Source organism: Trichosurus vulpecula, chromosome 2, assembly GCF_011100635.1.
Source record: "Trichosurus vulpecula isolate mTriVul1 chromosome 2, mTriVul1.pri, whole genome shotgun sequence".
In the NCBI taxonomy this organism is placed as follows: Eukaryota; Metazoa; Chordata; class Mammalia; order Diprotodontia; family Phalangeridae; genus Trichosurus; species Trichosurus vulpecula.
Window position 1 is genome coordinate 20,069,554 of NC_050574.1, and position 23,493 is coordinate 20,093,046.

Below are 23,493 nucleotides of genomic sequence, written 5' to 3' on the forward strand. Positions count from 1 at the left end.
TCCAGCTCAGCCTGGGGCAAAGCTCATGTCTGCAGGAGGCAGAGAAGGTGGTCACTGGAAGGGTCACAGGCTGGGTGCTGCCCCGGCAGAGACTGTGCCAGGCAAGAGAAAGAGGCAGGCAGGCAGCAGTGGGCAACGAGGGACTGAGGTCATCAGGCCCAAACCTCTCATTGCACACAGGAGGAAACAGAAGGCCAGAGGCACAGAGTCACTTGTTCAAGGGTCCACAGGCAGATAAGAGCAAAGACAGAATTCATGCAAATCCTGATTCCAAAGTCAGGCTCTGCCCAGCTATACAGTGGCCATGCACCAACCCAAATGCCAGGGCAAAAAGACAAGAACGAGGGTAGGGAAAACTGAGGGGCCCTGAGACAAAGCATGACTCAGAAGAAAGGGTCTTGTGACTGATATTTCCTGTTCTAAGAGCCCTCCTAGCTCTGACCTCCTGTGTTCTAAGGGCGCTCCCAGCTCTGACATTCCCTGCTCTAAGGGCCATTCACAATGTAGTGAAAAGAGCACAGGATTTAGAGGCAGAGGACAAAAATAAAAATGCAATAACCCCTGCCCTCAAGATGCTTACATTCCACTGTGGTGAGGGGTAGAGGGGGAGGGCAACAGGCACACAGTTAAATAATTAGAAAACATCCCCCAAACATATCTAAAGTCATTTCAGGAAGCAATGATGACTGGGAGGGTTCAGGGAAGGCCTCCTAGATGAGATAACACTTGAGTTGAGTCTTAAAGTTGGTGATTCCAAGAAGCTTAAATGAGGAAGGAGAGCCTTCCAGACATGGGGGACTTCAGGAGCAAAGGCCCAGAGGTGGGAGATGGATGGGGATCACCAGCAAGCAGGCCAGGCTGTAGCAGAGGGCAGGAGTGGGAGTAACCTGGATGGGATAAAGACTATGAAGTTTCACCCACTTTACAGATAAGCAAAGAGAGTCCCAGAGAAGAGGTCACTCAAAGGCTCACAGATCTGGAAGTAGGAAAGACCTCGGAGGCCATCTGCTCTAAAGCCTCCACTTTACAGATGAGTAAACAGAGTCCCAAAGAAGTTAAACAGACTTGTCTGCACAGTTAAGCAGAACGAGGATACGAACTCCTCCGTGTCCAATGAGTTGCCAAATCTTGTGTTTTTCTATCCCTTACCTCTCCTGAATCCATTCCCTCTCTCTACTCACAGGACTGGACCACCACATTAGTCCCACCTAGCTGCCCCTTACTATGGATTGGGATGTACAAACACACAGAAAGCAAACAGATGGAAATTTGACAGCTGGGGGCGCAGTAGATAGAGTGCCTTCCTTGCGTCAGGAAGTCCTGGGTTCAAATTCAGCCTCAGGCCCTTACTAGCTATGTCACCTTGGGCAAGTCACCTCACCCTGTTTACCTCAGTTTCCTCATCTGTAAAATGAACCAGAGAAGGAAATGGCAAACCGCTCTAGTATCTCTGCCAAGAAAACTCCAAATGGGATCATAGAGTCAGATATGACTGAAAAACAACTGAAATCTCCCGAATCCCTAAGAACAAATTGTCTCCCCTATTAGAATGTATATTCCTTGAGACACTGTTTTGCTTTTGTCTTTGTATTCTCTAGAGTCTGGCACAGCAAGTAGTACACAATAAGTGCTTAATAAATGCTTGAATGAAGGAATGAAAGTATCCCTAGCACTCAGCATACGGTAGATGACCTGGCATAGAGCTGACAGTTAATAAATTCCTAGCAAAGGAAAGTATGAAAGGAATACTCAACAGTTAGTATAGTGCCTGGCATCTAGTAGGTGCTTAATAAATGACTTTTAAAGGAATACATGAAAGGCATCCTCAACACTTAGCACAGTGCCTAGCATCCAGTAGGTGCTTAATAAATGCTCCTTTCTTTCCAGAGGTGGGGGACTATGGGTGTGGAATACTGCATATATGGTCTAACTTTGGTTGGTGTCGGTAAATAAACATTTATTTACTACCTACTATGTGCTAGGCACTGTGCTAAGTGCCAGGGAGATGACGAAAGGCAAAAGACAGCCCTTGCCCTCAAGGAGCTCCCAGTCTAATGGAGAAAACTATGTATAAACAAGATGTATACAAAATTAACTGGAGATACCGAACACTGGAAAGGCACCAACATTAAAGGGGACTGGGAAAGGCTTCCTGTAGAAGATGGGATTTTAGCTGGGAGATAGATATGAGGAAGGAGAGCATTCCAGGCACGGGAGATTGTAGAAGCAAAGGCCCAGAGGTGGGAGATGGGAGATAGGAGATGGAGGAAGGGCAGCCAGAGAGAATGCCTGGAGCTGGAGATAGAATGTGTTGTGGGGTGTCTTATTCCAGAAACACCAAGGAGGCCAGTGTCTCTGTACTGAAGAGTATGTGGGGGAGTGTTAATTCTGCTGAGTTTGGGGGTTTTTGGAGGCAGTTGGGGTTAAACGACTTGCCCAAGGTCACACAGCTAGTGTCTGAAGCCAGATTTGAACTCAGGTCTTCCTGACTTGAGTGCCAGTGCTCTTTCCACTTTGCCCATCTGCCCCTGAGTTATTCTTTAATCATAAGTGATGTGATCTGGCCTTGAAGCCAAGACCTGAGTTCAGATTCTACCAGCTAAATAATCCTGATCACGTCTCAATCCTCTTACACAAATTTCTAAGATCATAAGTTGCCCTAGAAGATGCCAACCCTCACGGGTGGAGGGATTTTCCTCATTCAGGAGCCCCCTCTCTCAATGGAATCAAGGTCCAGTCCCTAGCCCATAAGGGGTGGGTGGGGGAGGCAGAGGGCTATATTAGAAAATGCAGGGGACGGTTAAAACAAAAGACATCAATAAAAGGAAAACCCAAGCAGTAGCAGCTAGGGCTCACCAGCTCCATTCTGGATGAGCCTCTGGGGACCCTGCAGCCATAAGCACTCACCCCACTTCCTCTCTCCAAGGTGCTGGAGCCCTGGCTGGGAACAAGGGCCCTGCAGCCCCTTGGCCACCGGGCAGCCGGGTGAACGTGCACCGAGGCTCTGCCCTGCGTCTGCCATCTGGCAGCCGCTGCTGTTGTTTCTCCTGGCTATTCTGGGAGTGGTGGTGTTTTTTCTTTCCCCTCTCTGCTTGTCTCCTTACTGACCTTGCAGGTTTTTCCTTCTCTCCAAGGCAGAGGGATCACTAGAGGGGAAACCTGCAGAGGTCCAAGGAATGGGGTGCAGGCAGACATGGTAATGCCACTCATCTATTGAGGTTGGGGTAAAGAGAAGGGTATGGATGAAGAGGTTGGGGGCGCTGCCTCAATGATCCCTCCTTTCCCCTGCCCCTTTCTTAAACACTGACCAAGGGGAAGACAGAACAAAAGCATTGGGAAAGATTAAGCCTCTCCACAGAGAGGAGCCCAACCTCTGAATCTCAGTCAGTACTTAATAAATAGTGCCTAGCCCACAGTGGGTGCTTCATAAATAAATGGTGCCTAGCCCATAGTGGGTGCTTCATAAATAAATGGTGCCTAGCCCATAGTGGGTGCTTCATAAATAAATGGTGCCTAGCCCGCAGTGGGTGCTTCATAAATAAATGGTGCCTAGCCCACAGTGGGTGCATCATAGTGGTGCCTAGCCCACAGTGGGTGCTCCATAAATAAATGGTGCCTAGCCCACAGTGGGTGCTTCATAAATAAGTGGTGCCTAGCCCACAGTGGGTGCTTCATAAATAAGTGGTGCCTAGCCCACAGTGGGTGCTCCATAAATAAATGGTGCCTAGCCCACAGTGGGTGCTTCATAAATAAATGGTGCCTAGCCCATAGTGGGTGCTTCATAAATAAATGGTGCCTAACCCATAGTGGGTGCTTCATGAATAAGTGGTGCCTAGCCCACAGTGGGTGCTCCATAAATAAATGGTGCCTAGCCCACAGTGGGTGCTTCATAAATAAATGGTGCCTAGTCCACAATGGGTGCTTCATAAATAAATGGTGCCTAGCCCACAGTGGGTACTCCATAAATAAATGGTGCCTAGCCCACAGTGGGTGCTTCATGAATAAATAGGGCCTAACCCACAGTGGGTGCTTCATAAATGCACATCGGACTGAATTAAATTAACTTGGTGACCTCTAAAGCTGGAGCTCTTAACCATCTTTGCGTCATCGATCCCTCTGGCAGTCTGGTCAATATGGTGTGTGTGTGTCCCTCTCAGAACAATGTTTATAAATAACTGAAGGAAATACTAAATGTCAGACATTAGTGAAAATTGGTTTTTCCCCACCCAAATTCAGAGACCCCCTAAAATCTATCCAGGCCTTTCAGGTCTAAATGTCATTAATTTTTTAGACCAAGAGGTTCTTCTATAGCGGGAGAAGGCCTCCTGATCTCTGAACAGTTGTTTCGCGGCCCTGGGATGTGGTATGGACAGAGCCACACACCTCCTTCCCTACCTGCCTGCCCACCCCCCAGTGCTTTGCAGAAGTGGGGGGGCCAGGAAAATGGGACACTGCATATAATATCAGAATTTTTTGAATGTAGGTTACTTTTGCTGAACTGGTTTTTTCCCATCTTTTTTTAATTCTTTGTTATAAGAGATGGCTCTCTGGGAGACAGAGGAGATGGAGGAGTCAGAGGAGACACATTGGAAAATGTCAATGTTATAAAAACAAAATACAGCAATAACTATTTGTTTATTTAGAGGCAATCGGGGTTAAGTGACTCACCCAAGGTCATACAGCTAGTAAGTGTCTGAGGGAGGATTTGAACTCAGGTCCTTCTGACTTCAGGGCTAGTGCTCTATCCACTGTGCCACCTGGTCGCCCCTAAGTATTTGTTTAAAAAAAAAGAGGAGGAGGCAGATAAGTGGCACAGTGCATAAAACACCAGCCTTGAAATCAGAAGGACCTGAGTTCAAATGTGGCCTCAAGACACTGGACACGTACTAGCTGTGACCCTGGGCAAGTCACTTAACCCCAACTGCCTGGAGGAGGGGGAGGGGTGGGGAAGGGTGAAACCAAGCAAAGGCTTTTCCCAGGAAGTCCTCATCTACAATAAACTGATGGATTAACAAGCATTTATTAAGCTCTTACTGTGTGCCTATCACTGGAGACACAAAGAAAGTTAAAAACACAGTGCTGGTCCTCCAGAAGCCCATATGCTAATGGGAGATGATGAGTCTACAAATACTGGTCTCAAACAGGACTCGGCAGCGTCCATCGCTGAGCCTATGAACCAACCATCCCTCCAGGCTGGAACACTCCCCCTGGGCACCTCTTATAAATCCTCAGCTTCCTTCAGAGTCCAACTTAGTGCTACCTTCTACATGAAGTCTTTCCTGGTCCCTCTAGCTGCCAGTGCCTTCTCCCCCCACCCCAAATTACCTTAACATCTATTTGGTATAGGGGAGGTAAACTGAGGCATGAAGGAAAAAAGACTTGCTCATGGTCAAAAAGCAAGACCAAGAGAGCATCAGGAAAAGAAGGCAGCTAAACGAGCTCCAAGGTCAGTGCTGAGCAAGGGAGGGAGGGAGCTAAGGGGCCAGCCTTTGGGATGTCTAACTTCCTGACAGAGCCAAGCTCACAGGTTCCCTTCCTGAAGCCCAGCCTCACCCACCCCTCTGGCCCCACCCTGGCCAGCTACTGGGGGGGTCAGGAGAAGGGGGAGGTACACTGCTGGCTAGAAGCTGTATACAAAAACCTATTCAAATTCTGCAAAGGGAAACAGAACAAGTCAGTGCCTGGGAACCAGGAGACCTAGGCTCCAGGCCTGTAGGGCACTATCAGCGACCAGAGGGACCAGGGGCAAAATCACTGCCCTGCTTTGGACATAATGAAGGGGCTGGATGTGACGATGATTTCTTTGGCAAGGTCCTCCCAGCTCTGACAGTCTCTGTTCTAAGGGCCCTCCCAAATCTGACATCCTGTGTTCTAAGGGGCCTCCCAACTCTGACATTCTGTGTTCTAAGGGCCCTCCCAGCTCTGACATCCTGTGTTCTAAGCATACTCTCGGCTCTGACATTCTGTGTTCTAAGGGCCCTCCCAGCTCTGACATCCTGTGTTCTAAGGCCCTCCCCGCTCTGACATCCTGGGTTCTAAGGGCCCTCCCAGATCTAACATCCTGTGCTCTAAGGACCCTCCCAGCTCTGACATCCTGTGTTCTAAGGGTCCTCCCAGCTCTGACAGTCTGTTCTAAGAACCCTCTCAGTTCTAACATCCTGTGTTCTAAGGGCCCTCCCAGCTCTGACATTCTGTGTTCTAAGGGCCCTCCCACCTCTGACAAACTGTGTTCTAAGGGCCCTCCCAGCTCTGACATCCTAGTTCTAAGGGCCCTCCCAGCTCTGACATCCTGTGTTCTAAGGGCCCTCCCACCTCTGACAAACTGTGTTCTAAGGGCCCTCCCAGCTCTGACATCCTATGTTCTAAGGGCCCTCCCAGCTCTGACATCCTGTGTTCTAAGCATACTCTCGGCTCTGATATTCTGTATTCTAAGGGCCCTCCCAGCTCTAACATTCTGTGTTCTAAGGGTCCTCCTAGCTCTAACATCCGGTGTTCTAAGGGCCCTCCCAGATCTGACATCCTGTGTTCTAAGGGCCCTCCCAGCTCTGACATCCTGTGTTCTAAGGATCCTCCCAGCTCTGACAGTCTGTTCTAAGAACCCTCTCAGTTCTAACATCCTGTGTTCTAAGGGCCCTCCCAGCTCTAACATTCTGTGTTCTAAGGGCCCTCCCACCTCTGACAAACTGTGTTCTAAGGGCCCTCCCAGCTCTGACATCCTGTGTTCTAAGGATCCTCCCAGCTCTGACAGTCTGTTCTAAGAACCCTCTCAGTTCTAACATCCTGTGTTCTAAGGGCCCTCCCAGCTCTGACATCCTATGTTCTAAGGCCCCTCCCAGCCCTGACATCCTGTGTTCTAAGGGCCCTCCTGGTTCTGATATCCTGTATTCTAAGGGCCTTCCCAGCTCTAACATTCTGTGTTCTAAGGGCCCTCCCACCTCTGACAAACTGTGTTCTAAGAGCCCTCCCAGCTCTGACATCCTATGTTCTAAGGGCCCTCCCAGCTCTGACATCCTGTGTTCTAAAGGCCCTCCCAGCTCTGACATCCTATGTTCTAAGGTCCCTCCCAGCTCTGACAATCTGTTCTAAGAACCCTCTCAGTTCTAACATCCTGTGTTCTAAGGGCCCTCCCAGCTCTAACATTCTGTGTTCTAAGGGCCCCCCCACCTCTGACAAACTGTGTTCTAAGGGCCCTCCCAGCTCTGACATCCTGTGTTCTAAGGCCCTCCCCGCTCTGACATCCTGTGTTCTAAGGGCCCTCCCAGCTCTGACATCCTGGATTCTAAGGGCCCTCCCAGCTCTAACATCCTGTGTTCTAAGGCCCTCCCAGCTCTGACATCCTGTGTTCTAAGGGCCCTCCCCGCTCTGACATCCTGTGTTCTAAGGCCCCTCCCAGCTCTGACATCCTGTGTTCTAAGGCCCTCCCAGCTCTGACATCCTATGTTCTAAGGCCCCTCCCAGCTCTGACAATCTGTTCTAAGAACCCTCTCAGTTCTAACATCCTGTGTTCTAAGGGCCCTCCCAGCTCTAACATTCTGTGTTCTAAGGGCCCCCCCACCTCTGACAAACTGTGTTCTAAGGGCCCTCCCAGCTCTGACATCCTATGTTCTAAGGGCCCTCCCAGCTCTGACATCCTGTGTTCTAAGGGCCCTCCCACCTCTGACATCCTGTGTTCTAAGGGCCCTCCCAGCTCTGACATCCTATGTTCTAAGGGCCCTCCCAGCTCTGACATCCTGTGTTCTAAGGGCCCTCCCACCTCTGACATCCTGTGTTCTAAGGATCCTCCCAGCTCTGACATCCTGTGTTCTAAGGCCCTCCCCGCTCTGACATCCTGGGTTCTAAGGCCCTCCCAGCTCTGACATCCTGTGTTCTAATGGCCCTCCCAGCTCCATGATCTCTATGAAAAGACTGTGACTATTAATATTGCAGAAGGACTTTGCTCTTTCCAAAAATCCCCTTAAGAATTCCCCTGGTGAAGCGAGTGCTTAATCCCACTCATCACCTACCCAATGGGGCAAAAAAATCTAAATAAAAGACTGGGAAACCAGGCCAAGACAAAATCACCCCAAAGGGATGATTCAGCAAATCTGAAATCATAATACGGCTGTGGCTCGATGCACAGCCACTCCTCTGCTGGTCAGGCCTCTCGCTCTGCTGCGAACAAGTGACCCCGGATGAGACCCTTCACATTTCTCAATGCCAGTTTCAAGGAGCAACAGAAAACCAAGGATTTAAGGCTGGAAGGGCCCTTGGAGGATCTCAACGAACCAACCAATCAAACGGTCATCAAGGTTTGTTACTTTGTTACTTTGTTACTACTGAGTAACTAGGCCCTGAGTGCTGAAGAAGCCAAAAAAGGCAAAAGACGGCAGCCCTCAGGGAGCTCACAATCTACAGGAGAAAGCCGTGGATAGAGCTCAGGGGGGCTAAGGGCTTGTCAGGGGAAAAGGTCATGTCATTCTTTCATCTCCTTTGTAACCCTATGTTATCTGGGTTGTGGTTATCCTTGAGTTGTCTCAGTCGTGTCTAACATCTCTGCGACCTCATTCGGGATGTTGTTGGCAGAGATACAGAGAAGTGGTTTGTCATTTCCTTCTCCAGATCATTTTACAGATGAGGAAAGGGAGGCAAACAGGGTGAAGTGACTTGCCCAGGGTCACATAGCTAGGAAGTGCCTGAGGCTGGATTTGAACTCAGGAAGATGAGTCTTCCTGACTCTAGGCCCAGCTCTCTGTGCACTATGGCACCACATAGCTACCTTCTGTTTTACATACTCTATAATTTTACTCTATGCATTTAAAAACTTGATTATGTGAAGAGGTCCATAGGGAACCCAGGGCACGAAAAACGGTTAAGAGGCCCTGCTCTCAGGATACAAAGACATAAATAATTCCTGCCCTCAAAGGGCTTACACTCCATCGGAGAAAATAACATGGACACAGTTAAATACATGGAATATAAATAAAAGATAAAAACAAATTTGGGGCAGGAGAGACACTGACAGTTTGGGGTGGGAGGGAGGGAATCAAGAAAGGCCTCTGGGAGGGCTTGGAATTTAAGCTCAGCTTTGAATAAAACTAGAGATTCTAGAAGTTGAAGGTAAAGAGGGAGTTCATTCTAGGCATGGAAAGCAGCCATCTAGGTGGCACCAAGCCTGGAGTCAGGAAGACCAAATTCAAATCCAATCTTGGATACTTGCTAGCTGTGTGGCAAGTCACTTAACCTGTTTGCCTCAGTTTCCTCATTTGTAAAATGAGCTGGAGAAGGAAATGGCAAACCATTGCCCAAATGGAGTCATGGAGAGTCGGACATGACCGAACAACAAACATCCCCAGATATGACTGAAACGACTCAACAACAAAACTATAAACGTTAGATAGGATTATTATTAAGTGACCTGCCCGGGGTCACAAAAGGAGTAATGTAGGAGGAGGCTGCACTGAGTAAAGATTCTGACTTTGCAACTGGCTGGGTGACCTTGGACAAGTCATTGTTAAGTCAACTGTAGAAGAGGATATCTGAGGACCTTTCGAGCTCTAAATCATGAAATCATTGGCCTAGAGCTGAAACAGACCCCAGAGCCCACCTAGTCCAACCCCCTTACATCATAGATAAGACCACCAAAGCTCATGGAGGTTAAGTGTTTTCTACAAGTTTACACAGGTGGGATGTCAATCCAGGTCCTGCCTCAGGAGCCAGGGTCCTTATCTCTAAAACACAATGACTAGTATTGATTCCTGTTTCCCTAGAGAATCCTGGGAAGTTTTCTCTCCTCCTACCTTGGGCTTGACAAACCCCGTGCATGTTTTTGGGGAACAGACTCACCTTTGTGAGGATGGGGATCTGCCAGGCTCCCAAGGGGTCTAGGCTCTGGACGGGGTTCACCTTTGCTTCTCCCCTCGGCTCTCCCTGGTGAGAGAAGCAGAGGGCAACAGGTCGCTAGATCTGAAACTTTCTCTGAACAACGGATGACCAAACAGAAGCCCTGGCCAACAGAGCCATTTCTGGTAGACTGGATGAGGAAATAGATCCCAGGCTTCATTCCGAGCAAGGGAGGGGCTGAGAGAGGAGGGTACAGCTGGACCCCGCCTCTGGTTGTCAGCTCCCCACCCCCACCCCACTGCCCTTTCAGTCTGCCTAAGCAGGGAGGGTGACGGGAGAGGAAGGAAGGCAGGGAGTTTTCTGTTAAATCCCTCATTTGGCCCTGGAATTTTTAAAGGGTGCTCAGGAGTGAAATACCAAACATTTTATGGCTTTTGGGGGGAAAAGATAAGCTTTGAGAGACAGGCACAGTAACTATGAGGGCTAGGGTCCTGCCTTTGACAATAGTCGTGGAAGCTTCAGTTTCAGAGATGGGGACTAAACCAGCGATCTCTTTGGTCTGAGATGCTCCCAGGTAAGGAAGCTCCCACTGAAGATGCCAGGTGTTCCTGATGAGGTCAGGGAACCATATGTTTTTAGGGGTGCTTGAGACCCCAAAATACCAACACACCCGGTCCTGCTCGATTGAATTCGACTCAAGTCTTCTCACAGCCAAAGAAATACAAAGTTTATTGCAGGTTCGCCATAATGGCTTGTCCTGAGAAATCTCACCCTTTGTGACACTTGTTTTCACAAGTGGGCCAGATTCCATCTGCGCTAGATGGAATCTGAGCACCTTCATGGAGAGAAGATGAAACTTATATACTCAAAGATTGTGGGAGGGATCTAGGGTGGTCCAGGGGTGATGGGAGGAGGAGTTTAGGGGGGGGTCTTGAGGACTCTAATGAGGAGCTTGATGAGACCGGGGAAAGGTCAGACTCCTGGAATCAAGAGAATAGGATTATGGGTGGGAAGTAGCTGAAGGCTACCTGGAGATAACAGACTAGGTAGGGCTAGGTTAGTTTAAGGGTAACAGGTGAAGTGACTTCCCCAGGGTCACACAGCTAGGATGTGTCTGAGGCCAGATTTGAACTCAGGAAGATGAGGCTTCCGGACTCCAGGCCGGGGACTTCGCACTATGGTACCACCTAGCCGCCCCTAGGGGGTCTCAGCAGCCCTCTATTCCAAATCTCTCATTTTACAGATGTGGAAACTGAGCACAAATGATAGCAGCACTTTGCCACCAACAAACCAACCAACATTTATTAAGCGCTTACTGTGCCAGTAGGTGCTTAATCATTGCTCATCGATTGACCCGTCAAGGTACCATCTCTGGTAAATGGCTGAGCCTGGATTCGCATGCTGGCCTTGCCCTGTAAAGGCAGGATGGGGTTGTTCAGAGGGTCTTCCTGCCAGACCCTCCCCTCAGCAGTGGAGGTGACCCCAGGTTCTCCAAAGCAATGCCAGCTGGGCCCAAGTTCTAGACAAGTCCCACCAGGCCAGAAAGGCCTTGGGCACAGTCTTGGCAAGTTGCGGCTGAGCTCTGGCTGGAGAGACTGGCCACCAGAAGATTGGATGTGTTATGATGGAGTTTTTGGCTTCAAAACTCGGCTAAAGCATCAAAAGGTCCCAATCTGCGTCAGTGGAGAGAGCCCAAGCCTGGCTCCTTAAGACACCCAAGGACATGCTGTACAGAGAGAAATCAAAGAGTAGTTTCACAGGTTGAAAACGGGGCCACTGCCATTTCTTCAGCATTTTCAAGTTTATTGGTTTTACTTTTTAGCTTTGCATTCTGGGTGCCTAACACAGTGCTCGCCCCATAAGAGGCGCTTAATCGTTTTTTGATGTTTCATCAACTCGATTTCCTCAGACTAGCTATGCAATGGAATGGGTACAAGCATTCTCATTCCCATTTTGCAGACAGGGAAACCGAGCTCTTGGAGGTGAAGAGACTTGCCCAGGGCCACACAGCTCAAAAGGGCCTAAACTAGGATTAGCCCTTCCTCTCTATAATCTATCCTCTGCTCAACCGACAAATTAATCTGACCATGACATTTGTTCCCCTCCTTGGAAATGGCCGGTGGTTCCTTGTTGCCCACTAGGATCAAATACAAAAATCCATTTAAAGACCTCCCAACATAGCTGCCACCTCCTTTCCTGGTCTTTGATAGTACAGAACATGACCATGTGACCGTTGGGCAGCTAGGTGGCACAGTGGATAGAATGCCAGGCCTGAAGTTACAAAGTCTCATCCCTGAGTTCAAATTCAACCTCAGATACTTCCTAGCTGTGTGACCCTGGGCAAGTTACTTCACCCTGCTTGCCTCAGTTTCCTCATCTGTAAGATGAGCCGGAGAAGGAAATGGCAAACCGTTCCGGTATTCTTGCCAAGAAAACCCCAAATGGGGTCACAAAACAACTGTACAACAACACCCACCTGACCGTCTGCAAGCCACTTAGTAACTGTGTGTCCTTGGCCAAGTAATTGTGCCTCTGAGGCTCAATTTATTGATCTGTCAAATAAAGTATCAGAAGCAGAATTCAAAACCACGCCTCAGATGATTACAGGCCCAGTGCTTTTTCTCCAATACACCCATGCCATGAGATAGTCAATTAGATTGGTATGGGGAAAGATCTGGAATCGGAGGTTCTGGATTCAAATCCTGACTCTAATGCTTAGAACTTTTTGTGATCCTGGGTAAGTCACTTAACTTACTCTGTGTCAATAGGCACTTAATAAATGCTCATCCATCGACTGGCCAAGGTACCACGTCTGGTAAATGACTGATCCTGGATTGGAAAATACGGGATTGGAACTGGTTATTGCCCAAAATCCCTTCCAGCTCTCTGAGGATGACAGCCTATCTCACTGGGTGTTGAGGCAATCAATAAATAAGATCTCCCTGCCCCCCCCATTTGAATAGGCTTCAGGCGAGGCTCCAGGTGGGGCCCATGAAGGGAGATCTGATTATATCTTTGCTCCCAAGTAGGCCCAAAACCCCTAGTTACTGGGTGCTGGGCCCATGGGGGCGTGAGGCCCACAGGGTCCTGGGGGGAGTTGCTGGGACCAGTGGGTGCCTGGGTTCTGGTCACTCAGATGACATTCTAGTCGACTGGATGACGTCTAACGATTGTATAAAAAGAGAGAACACAGCTTGGAGATTGAGACGTGGTGGAGGCAGGAGAAGGAGCAGCAGCAGAAGCTGAAGCAGAAGAAGCTGAAGCAGCAGGTGCTACTGAGAGCAGGACTGACCCATGTGCAGACCAGAAAGTGCTGAGTGAGGGCTTGAGGCCAGTGGGTAATCTTCTTACTGGAGGGCCCTAGCATTGGGGGGAAGCACGAATAGGAATATGATTTGGCTTACTGTCACAATGTTTTTCTGTAACCTCCTGGTTACTATTGTGAGGCGGACTTATTGGGCCTGGAAGCTTTTGACCAGGATATGGAACTGGGGACATTGGTCCGTGGGTCTGCTACTTTGGAGCTTAATAAATGCTTTAATTCCTCTGCCTTCTACTTAGAGAATTCCTTATATCCTGTGATTCTGAACCATTCAGGTATATATATGATTTTCTTTGAAACCATGATTTCTGCCTTCATGTTATACGGGGCCCCAGCAAGGCGTCAAGACCAGGCCGCATGGCTAAACAAACTGTGGTATATGAGTGTAATGGAATACTACTGTGCTATAAGAAATGAGGAGCAGACAGACTTTAGAAAACCTGGAAAGACTTATACGAACTGATGCTGTGTGAGGGGAGCAGAACCAGGAGATCATTATACACGATTATAGACACACGGTATCTGTAAGGACTAACTTTGACAGACTTGACTCCTCTCATCAATACAAGGTTCAAAGACAGCTCCAAAAGACTCATGATGGAAAAAGCAATTCACATCCAGAGAAAGAATTAGAGAATCTGAATGCAGACGGAGGCAAACTTTTTGCTCTCTCTCTTTTGTTTCCTTTTCCTTCTTTTTTGGTTTTGTTTTTTCTTTCTCTTGATTCATTCCATTGGCCATAATTCTTCTTTACAACTGGACTATTATGTAAATAAGTTCAATGTGAAGGTATATGTAGAACCTACATTGGATTACAGGCCGTCTTGGGGGGCTGGGGGAGGAGAGGGAGGGAGAGAAAATTTGGAACCCAAAACTTGTGGAACTGAGTGTTGTAAAATAAAAATAAAAAATAAATTAAATTTTAAAACAAAAAGAGCAAGCATGCATGGCCACAGGAGGCCAGGGTCCCCGGACTCAGCGTTTGGCCCCAAGTCAATGGTGAGAGCTGCCAGCAAGGCCACACACCAGCAGGTCACCAGGGGAGGCCCATAAGGAAGCTGGAGAGGATTAGACCCCAAGCGTTACAGGCACGTCTCTGCTTCCCTCTCATGGTGACCTACAAACAGGGGTATCTGGGGGCAGGCGAAAGGAAGGGGGCAGTGGGGGAGAATCACCAAACACTTCTATTTGGGTAGTGATGACTGCAGCCCTTGGCCAAACAGCCTCAGACCTGCCTGTCCGAGTGAGAGTCTTTGTCCAAAGGGTCATTTACCAGAGGCTCTGGGCAACATCCTCCCCACTGAAAAATGTGTGAGCAGAGGCTCCCTAAAACACACGGGACTCAGCTCACCCCCAAACAAACACTTTTCTGCTGAGGAATTTTCTGATGTTAAATATAACCCATCTATTACAAAGTCATAGCACAAGGTCCCTCCTTGTTGTCACCCCCTCCCTGGTACATCATGTCCTCAAAACTGCCTGCCTGAATGCCTTCTGCTCACTCATCCTGCTCCCAAACTGGTCCTCGATGCTCAGGCCAGATCTGGAGTCAGAAGTCAGTGCCTGGGATTGTGCCGACACCCATCACTGGCCCACCCTCAGGGCACATGCCCAAAGGGTATACTCGAGCACATTCTGCGTACAGTGTATACATTTTCTTTTTTAATACTTAATATTTTTTTTCTCAATTACAGGTAAACAATAATTTTAAACATTCATTTTAAAAAATTTTGTGTTCCAATTTCTCTCTCTCCTTCCCTCCCCACTCCTCTCTCCTTGGGAAGGCAAGCGCTTTGACATAGGTTAGACGTGTGCAGTCATCTGCATACAGAGTATAAAACCTATCCCCCCTCCTGACTCCCTACTTCTGTTGAGGGACCCCCATCCTTCCAGTCACCCAGGTTCACCACATTAGGGTCATCTTTGCCTCCTTCCTTTCCCTCATCTCCCATCTCCAAACCTTTGCTCATTTTCTCTGCCTGTCTCCCCATACTTGGAACACTCCTCCCATCCCCCCTCCTCTCCACCTACTGACCTCTCTGGCTTCCTGTAAGTCGGAACTAAAATCCCACCTTCTACAGGACGCCCTCTTCAAGCCCTCTTAGTGCCAGTGCCTTACCTCTGTTAATTATTTCCTATTTAACCTGTATAGAGCTTGCCCTGTATATATGTTTGCATGTTGTCTCCCCTGTTAGAACTGTAAGCTCCTTGAGGTCAGGGGCTGTCTTTTGCCTTTTTTTTTGTATCCCCAGTGCTTAGCACAGTGCCTGGTGCATAGTAAATGCTTAATCAATGTTTATTGATTGATTTTGTCAAATCTACCACTACAAACTCTGCTCTCTCTCTGTCTCTCTGTCTTTGTCTCTGTGTCTCCATATGTCTCTGTCTCTGTCTCTCTCCAAACACACACCCCCCACCCTGGTTCAGGCCCTCCTTACCTCTTGCCTGGATCATCATAATTTCCAGCTTCCACCCTCTTACTCTCCCCAATCCACACAGCTATCACATCCCTCCCCTCCTCTTCCACCATCAGCAGCTCCCTATTGCCTTGAGAATGACACACACAGTCCTCAGGCTGGCATTTAAAGTCCTCTGTCACCAGCTCCTACCTAGCTTTCTCATCTTATTTCCTATTCCTCCCCTTCACATGTTCTCCATTCCAGTCCGACTGGCCTGCCTCCAGCAGACAGGGTGGAGACCACAGGTGCAGAAAGGCACATACGCTGTGATCAGTGTGTTGACTTATTATGCTTAACTGTACTTGCTTGTTACAAGAGAAGGTTCTATCGGTGGGGGTGGGGAGGGATAGAAATCTTCAGGAAGTGACCATGATGTTAAAAAAAAATCAATAAACCTTTAAAACAGCAAACAACAAAGATAATGCATGTTGAGTGTAAAAAACAAACAAACCATAAACTACCCTGTTTGTTCTGCATACGTGGCATTTCACATCCTACCTTTGCAGCATGGTTCTTTCAAGCCTGGAATGCACTCCCTCCTCCCCTCCCCTCCTAGAATCCCCAGCTTCTTCACTGCCCCACCCCCCACAGTTATCAGCTAGTTATCAGCTCTCAATTCTCCTCCTGAAAAATACGTTGTTCTTTTTAATTTTTTTTTAATTTATGAAGAACTTCTATTTTTCCCATTCATTTGTAAAATTGATGACTTTCTTCTGAGGTGGGGCAGGAAACTACATAGCAGAGAAGCACCACTTCAGTGTTTGCTATTTGAATCAGTCCGATTTTCCAGGAAGCTGATGTTGACATTTGTTCCCTACCAGCATTCTCACTCTTCAAATTAGTTGAAAATTGAAGCTTATCAGGTGTTTTTTTTTTTTTTAAGTAAAAATGGTCAGCAGCAAAGACACTGTCCTTCCATCTCTCAGAGCTCAGCAGAATCTCCATGAGACATTTTTCATACTGGCATTCCAAGCCTGAAAAATCATCTTGAATAAGTGAGGGGATCTCAGAACTAGGTGGAGATCTGATTTTATTTAACTTAATTTTTTTTCACTTTTAAAGCCTGAGTTATCTTCACAAATACACACAAGGTGTTCCTCTGCCATCAGTGCTGTAGTGGATGTTTTCTATATGATTCAACTGTTCAACTGGAATCAATACTGAATACTGAAGATACTCTCTTTGAAGTGGGTTAGGCAGGGCTTTCTTCTTTCCCCTGAACAGGAAGTCATGCTGGAGCTGGGGGAGTGGGGGTGGAGGGAAGGCAGTTGTACTGGTAACCACCCCCAAATGCTGGACCTGGACAATTGCTTCCCTTCTCAGCTTACTTGGGCTGTGGAGGTATAGCCAATGGGTCAGGTTCCTGCTCGCTCAGCATAAGCCACAACACCCTCTCCATTTCCAAGTAAACAAACAAGGAAGAGCTCTTTTTAAATTTTTAATAAACACACACACGTCCTCGTGTGTGTAATTATTAATTGTTTCTGTATCTTGGATACTAAATCGTTATCAGAGAAATTTCATACAAAGACTTTTTCCCATCGGATAACTTTCTTCCTATCTGAGGTGCAATTGATTTTGTCTGTACAGAAGCTCTGAAAATACTTTGTATCAGTGCATACACTGAGTGCCCTCAGTAGACACCTGAGGACAAGGATTATTTCCGTTGTCTCAGCATACCCCGAACCTAACAGCACCTTGGACATTTCCCAGGGGGAATTTACAAGTACCTCCTCCTGCCAAAGCAAAGAAGCACTGGTTCTTGGTTTAAAGTCCTAGGGAGTGGCCTGGGCCAGAGACAAATTAAACGACTCCCCGGGGGTCTCACAGCCAATAGACTTCAGAAGCAGGACTTAGGTCTATAATGAGTCTCTCTTAGCATACATTGGACAGGTGCTGAAGTAATAAATGTTTGCTCAGTTGAAATAGGAATATTTGCTTTGTTGAATTAGAAAATAGGAATTAGGAACTAGGACCTGTAAAACAAGCTCCGAATGTGGAGTTGGAAGACCTAGGTTCAAATCCTGCCCCTCCCCCATTTCTTTTTTTGTTGTTTTGATCTTTTTTTTTTTTTTTGGAGGGGGGAAGACAGGGTAATTGGGGTTAAGTGACTTGCCCAAGGTCACACAGCTAGTAAGTATGTTAAGTGTCTGAGGCCGGATTTGTACTCAGGTCCTCCTGACTCTAGGGACTGTTCCTACTCACTGTGCCACCCAGCTGCCCCACCCCCATTTCTTACTACTGTTGTGACCTTGAGGGCAAGTCCTTCCTTCTCTCACTCCGGGACTCGATTTATTCCTCTATACAATGAGGGTGGGACTAGATGAGCTCAAATCACCCCCCCTTCAGATTTAAGGCCACTAGGACAACCCAACCCAACAAGAGACAGCATGGCGGTCCCTATTTGGTGGTTGCCTAAACCTTAAGTAGTAAATAATTACGGAATTTTATGAGTAGTATGGCTGTTGGGGACACCATAGTGCATAGAGGACTAAGAAGACTCATCTTCCTGAAATCAAATGTGGCCTCAGACATTCACTAGCTGCGTAACCCTGGACAAGTCATCTAGCCTGTTTGCCTCAGTTTCCTCATCTGTAAAATGAACTGGAGAAGGAAATGGTAAACCACTCCAGGATCTTTAAGAAAACCTCAAATGGAGTCACAAAGGGTCAGACGTGACTAAAATGACTGAACAAATGAGAAGTATGAACAAATGTGACCCAGGGGGTCACAATACATTTTTGTAGTTGGGAACCACTGGCATAGTGGATAGAATTTTGGCCTCAGATTCGGGAAGACCTGGGTTCAAATCCTGTCCCAGACTGGACAGACACATTAAAATGTGTGACCACAAATGAATCCCTTGACCTCTCGGTGTCCTGGGCTATGCCTTAAGACTATAAATTCACTTCAACAAACACATTCTAAACACTGGGAATTGACAGACAAAAAGAGATGGTCCGGCAAGAGTTTCTGATAAGAAAATATTGCTGGAATACGTCTTTGAGATCAGAGCTGAACAGCAGCGATCACTGATGACACTCTGGGATGACGGGAGTTTCCACACTGGGAGTACACCATGATGTGTGCCTTCCTCCACAGACTCAAGAGGAGGCCTTCAGCCCTAACCTGTTCTAGGGCCTGAGCCGAACACGAGCCACAAGGTGGCATCATTCCATGTGCTAACACTGCAGCTCTCCAACCTCCGCAGAGGCACCTGGGCACCGGTTCAGCGACTGATGGCCTTTACCCTGGAAGGGGACACTTCACCAGCAGCTGATTGCCAGGGGGGCACTTAAAATTGGTGGAAAATTGAGTATCAGCTGCCAACGATGAAGCAGAAAATTCTATGAGCGCTGCCAGGCATTCAATTCAATTAAACCAAGAGATATTAAACTCCTATCGTGTTAAAAATGAGAGGCAATCTGTCATAGTGGATAGACAGTTTCCTCAGAGTCAAGAAGACTTGGGTTCAAGTCCTGACTCAGACACACGCACATTGGCCCTGTGACACCTCAGGATCACAGGCAGCTAAGACAAAACAAATTGCAGAATAGTCACTAATTCTGTATAATGGGTATCATATAGCTTGTCTTCTCCATGGGGGAGAGAGAATTTGGAAGTTAAACTTTTTTTTAAATTAATATTATAAAATAATTAATTAGAATTTTTTAAAAAGCTGCTAATAGAGGCATCTTGGTACACATGAGAGGCAAAAGAACTCTGGGGTCAGAAGACCTGAGTTCAAAGTCTGCCTCTGATACCCGTGTGACCTTGGGAAAGTCACCTCCTGGGCCTCAGTTTCTCCCATCTGTAAAATGAAAGGGTTGAACTAGGTGACCTCTGCAGTCCCTGACATCTATGATTTGATGATCTGCATTGGTGGAAAGTTTCCTAGACAGAAGAATGCCAGGTTAGGACCAAAACAAACACACACAATATATATATATATATATATACACACACACACACACACATACACATACATATATGTGTGTGCATGCATGAATAATATAATATATATTATGTTACATTATGTTATATTATATTATATATAATAATATGATACCTATGTATATATATATAAATAAAACACTAGTTGCTAGAATTACAAAGACAGACAACGCACAGAAGATGATAACCGTCAGTGGAAAAGAATACTGGATTCAGAGTCAGAGGCCCCAGGTTCAAACTGAAGCTCCCTTACCCAAAATCAGAGTCCTACCATGGAAAGCGCTTTGGCTTTAGAGTCAGGATCTGGGTTCAAATCCTCCCAAAGTCAAATATTAGCTAGGTGACCCTGCTCAAATCACTTGACCTCTGAGCCTCTTTTAGATAATGAAGAGACTGGACTTCAGGTCTTCTAAGATTCCTTTTAGCTCTAAAGCAGCAGCCTGTGAAATGCCAGCCCTTTCTACTCTCTGGAGGCAGAGGAGCTGAGTTTGAATCCTGGCTTTGGCCCTTAATCACTGCCGGACCTTGGCGAAGTCAGTAAATTTCTTTGGTCACCTTAGGACCGTAGATTTCAAGCAGGAAGAGCCTTTGAAGGTCATCTACTCGAACCCCTACATTTCAGTGATGAGGGAACTGAGCGGTTCGGGGCTTAAGGCAGTAGCTCACAAGGTCACGCTGCTAGTAAATGGCTTGGCGAAGATTTGAATCTGGCTCTTTCCAAAGGCAGAATGTAAGTTTCTCGAGGCTCAAGGCCACTTTGCCTTTCTGTGTGCTGGTATCCCCAGGCCCAAGCATACAGTAGGCATTCAGTAAATGCCCTTCGGATTGGATTGGCCCAAGCAGACCCTAAGAGGCCTAGTTTCACAAATGCTGCCACTCGGGAAGAGGCCCGAGGTTTGCGCCACAGGAAGCAGAACCCGATGATGCTGGGAGGCTGCAGGGAGGAGGGGAAGTGGGCTGCAGTTTGCAGAAGGCTGCAGAGTCCGCTCATTGGCCCGGGAATGGGACAGAAAGGCTCTCCTCCAGCCTGCCAAGGGATCGTTTTAATCACCGGGAGTGCACAGGCTCATGTATCATTGGGAGACGACGCATCCACTCCAGCACGCACATGCGGTCAGCTTATAAATAAAACCTTTGGCGGGAGGAGGCCTGCGAAGGGACAGCAGGGGCACCGGGGGCACGGGGCGGACTGCAGCCTACTGCGGCTGAGACGGTCAGCGCCAGATCGGTGCCAGGACCGGCGGATTTCGGGAAATATCAAACTGTTAATGTAAAGATTCTGCTGATTCAGTGCAGAGAGTGGGGGCCGGGGGGAAGGAGGCATTTCCAGTCCATGGCCCTGGGGGCGACTGGAGGAAGTGGGAGCGCTGTCCCCAGTGGTCCTTCCTCTCCACGTGACCGTTCCTTCCTCTCCTCCCCAACACACACACACACACACACTCTCCCAGCTCGGCTCTAGAGCTGAAAGCCTCTCTCAGAGGGTCCCCAGTCCCCCGATGGGTACATTGATGCTTAGCCTACGGATTTCACGGAAGAAATTATAGCAAGTGCCCTGAGACCTGGGTCTCTAGCACGGACAGGGGAACCCGGCAGGCATTCAATTTTCAAGGATAACGGGAACTTTCGGGGTGCTGAGATTGGGCCCGGGGGGCAGGCCCCACCCTCAGTCCCGGCCGGCCTCCTGGGGGCAGCTGCCCCACCCCCCGAACTAGGCCAGCTCTGAGCTAGCCCCGGGCGAGGTTGGTCCAAGCCTCTGGCGCAGTGCGCCGGGTCTCCTGGGCGCCAACAGGTGCAAAGGTCTCCCAGCACAATTTCGCTTTGCAAACGCCTGGGTGTGGGAGAATCAAGAAGGCCAGCGTGAAACCGAGGGGTCCGCCCCACCCCGCTCCCTGCATTCCCCCCCAGGCCGCTCCTTGGCGTCTCTCCCCCCGCTAAGGATGCGCTCATCTTCGGGCCTCCGCAGCAAGGGGAGGGTGCATGCGCTCAGCCCGGGACCGTACTCACCCTGGGGGTGCGGGAGCGCAAGGGAGCCCGGGCCAAGGCGCGCACAGGGGGCCCCGGCTGGAGACAGCGGCAGCAGCTGGCAGGGCTGGCCCCGCCCACTCGAGGGTGGCCCCGGAGAAGAGGGCGGGCCCTGCGGGTAAAGTCTTTGGTTTGGGGCTCCCTTGAACTCCTCGTCCGCGCGGGCGGGTGGGAAGTAGCCAGCAAAGGCTGAGAATTCTCCCACCCACCGCCCCCGCCTCAAGGGCCTGCCACGGAGAGCCAAGACAAGCGGGCCTGCAAGCCAGAGGAACGTGGGTTCGAGTCCTGCCTCTGATCCATACTGGCGCCTGATCATTGCTGATTGATCGATTGGCTGTATGAGCCTAGACCAGTTTTATACTCTCTACGTGGCATCTCTCCTTGCGTTTATAGAGGGTCTTTAAATGACGTCACCCCCTCTTTGTACCCATTCCCATCTTTTTTGGGGGGTGGGTTGTTGATTTGGGTCTCATCTCAAATATACATAGAACTTTGTCAAATTTATAAGAATAGGAGTCATTCCCCAACTGATAAATAGTCAAAGGATATGAACAGGCAGTTTTTGGATGAAGACATCAAAGTTATACATAGTCATATGAAAAAAATGCTCGAAATCTTTCCCAGATATATTCCTTTCCCTCCCCTAGCCAGCAACCCATCCCTTGTAAATGTATAGTATTTATGTTTACTTACATGTACATATACATTTACAAAGCAGAAAGAAAGGCTGGATGGAGGCCAGCTAAACAGAGCAGTCCAGCAATAAAAAAAACTGTCCGTCTCCTCTCCCAGTTCATTATTAGACCCCTCCAAGCTGTTTTAAAGACTCTTTATTTTCTTTTTTTAAAAAGTAGAAGCTCTCGGACTGCAGCTTTCATCTTCTGCCTTTTCCCTTCAGCAACCTTCTTCCGCTACCATGAATTTTTGTGTATGTATACATATGTATGTGTATAGAGAGGGAGAGAGAGAGAGAGAGGGAGAGAGAGAGAGAGAGAGAGAGAGAGAGAGAGAGAGAGAGAGAGAGAGAGAGATTGGCAACATAGTGGATAGAGTGTAGAGTGCCAGAACCTGAAGTCAGGAAGACCTGAGTTCAAATCTAGACTCAGGCACTTACTAGCTGTGTGACCCTGGGCAAGTCACTTCACCCTGTTTGCCTCAGTTTGCTCATCTGTAAAATGGTGGAGAAGAAAATGGCAAACCACTCCAGTATGTCTGCCAAGAAAACCCCAAAAAGGGGTCAAGAAGAGTAGTATTAGATTGAAACAGCTCAACATCAACAAATACACACACACGTGTGTATATGTCTGTATATCACACACATACATATATACGCATATATGTATACATACACACACACATGTGGAAAGCAGCTGAGTGGAGCCAACCTTAACAGGATATGCAACAGTCCACAACTAAAGTCCCCCATCTATATAAAAAAGAGAGGAAAATGCATTCTTTATTTTTTATTTTCTTGAGATTGCGTCTCTATCTCATCCCAGCCAGAAGCAAACTGTAGCCCTTCTGCAGCTCAGAGCTCTCACGCTCAAGGGACCCACCAGCCCCAGCATCAGCCCACAAGCAGGGATTACAGGTGTGAGCTGCCATACCTGGCCCAATTAGACTAGGCAATGAGGAAACAAAACGATTACTCTTTGCAGACGATATGATGGTATACTTAGAGAATCCTCAAGAATCAACTGAAAAAAACAACTAGTTGAAATAACTAACAACTTTAACCAAATTGCAGGATATAAAATAAACCCACGTAAATCATCAGCATTTCTATATATTGCCCACAAAGCCCAAAAGCAACTGATAGAAAAAAGAAATTCCAGTTAAAATAATTGTAGACAGTATAAAATACTTGGGAGTCTCCCTGCCAAGACAAACCCAGGAACTATATGGACGCAATGACAA

At 47.9% G+C, this 23,493-nt stretch overlaps 1 protein-coding gene across 3 annotated transcripts in view; it reads right to left on the bottom strand.

Annotated features, from left to right (window-relative positions):
* H6PD (hexose-6-phosphate dehydrogenase/glucose 1-dehydrogenase) overlaps nucleotides 1-21,638 on the bottom strand; it is a 52,626-nt gene extending 30,988 nt beyond the window's left edge. For 2 of the 3 annotated variants that reach the window (XR_005009548.1, XM_036743417.1), the window contains exons 1-2: nucleotides 21,559-21,638; nucleotides 9,823-9,906 (exon numbers count right to left, since the gene is read on the bottom strand). The gene's annotated coding sequence lies outside the window, so the exon portion shown is untranslated. The remainder of the gene's footprint in view (nucleotides 1-9,822; nucleotides 9,907-21,558) is intronic. The other variant, XM_036743418.1, reaches the window with a different exon arrangement.
* Nucleotides 21,639-23,493: the final 1,855 nt, after the last annotated feature.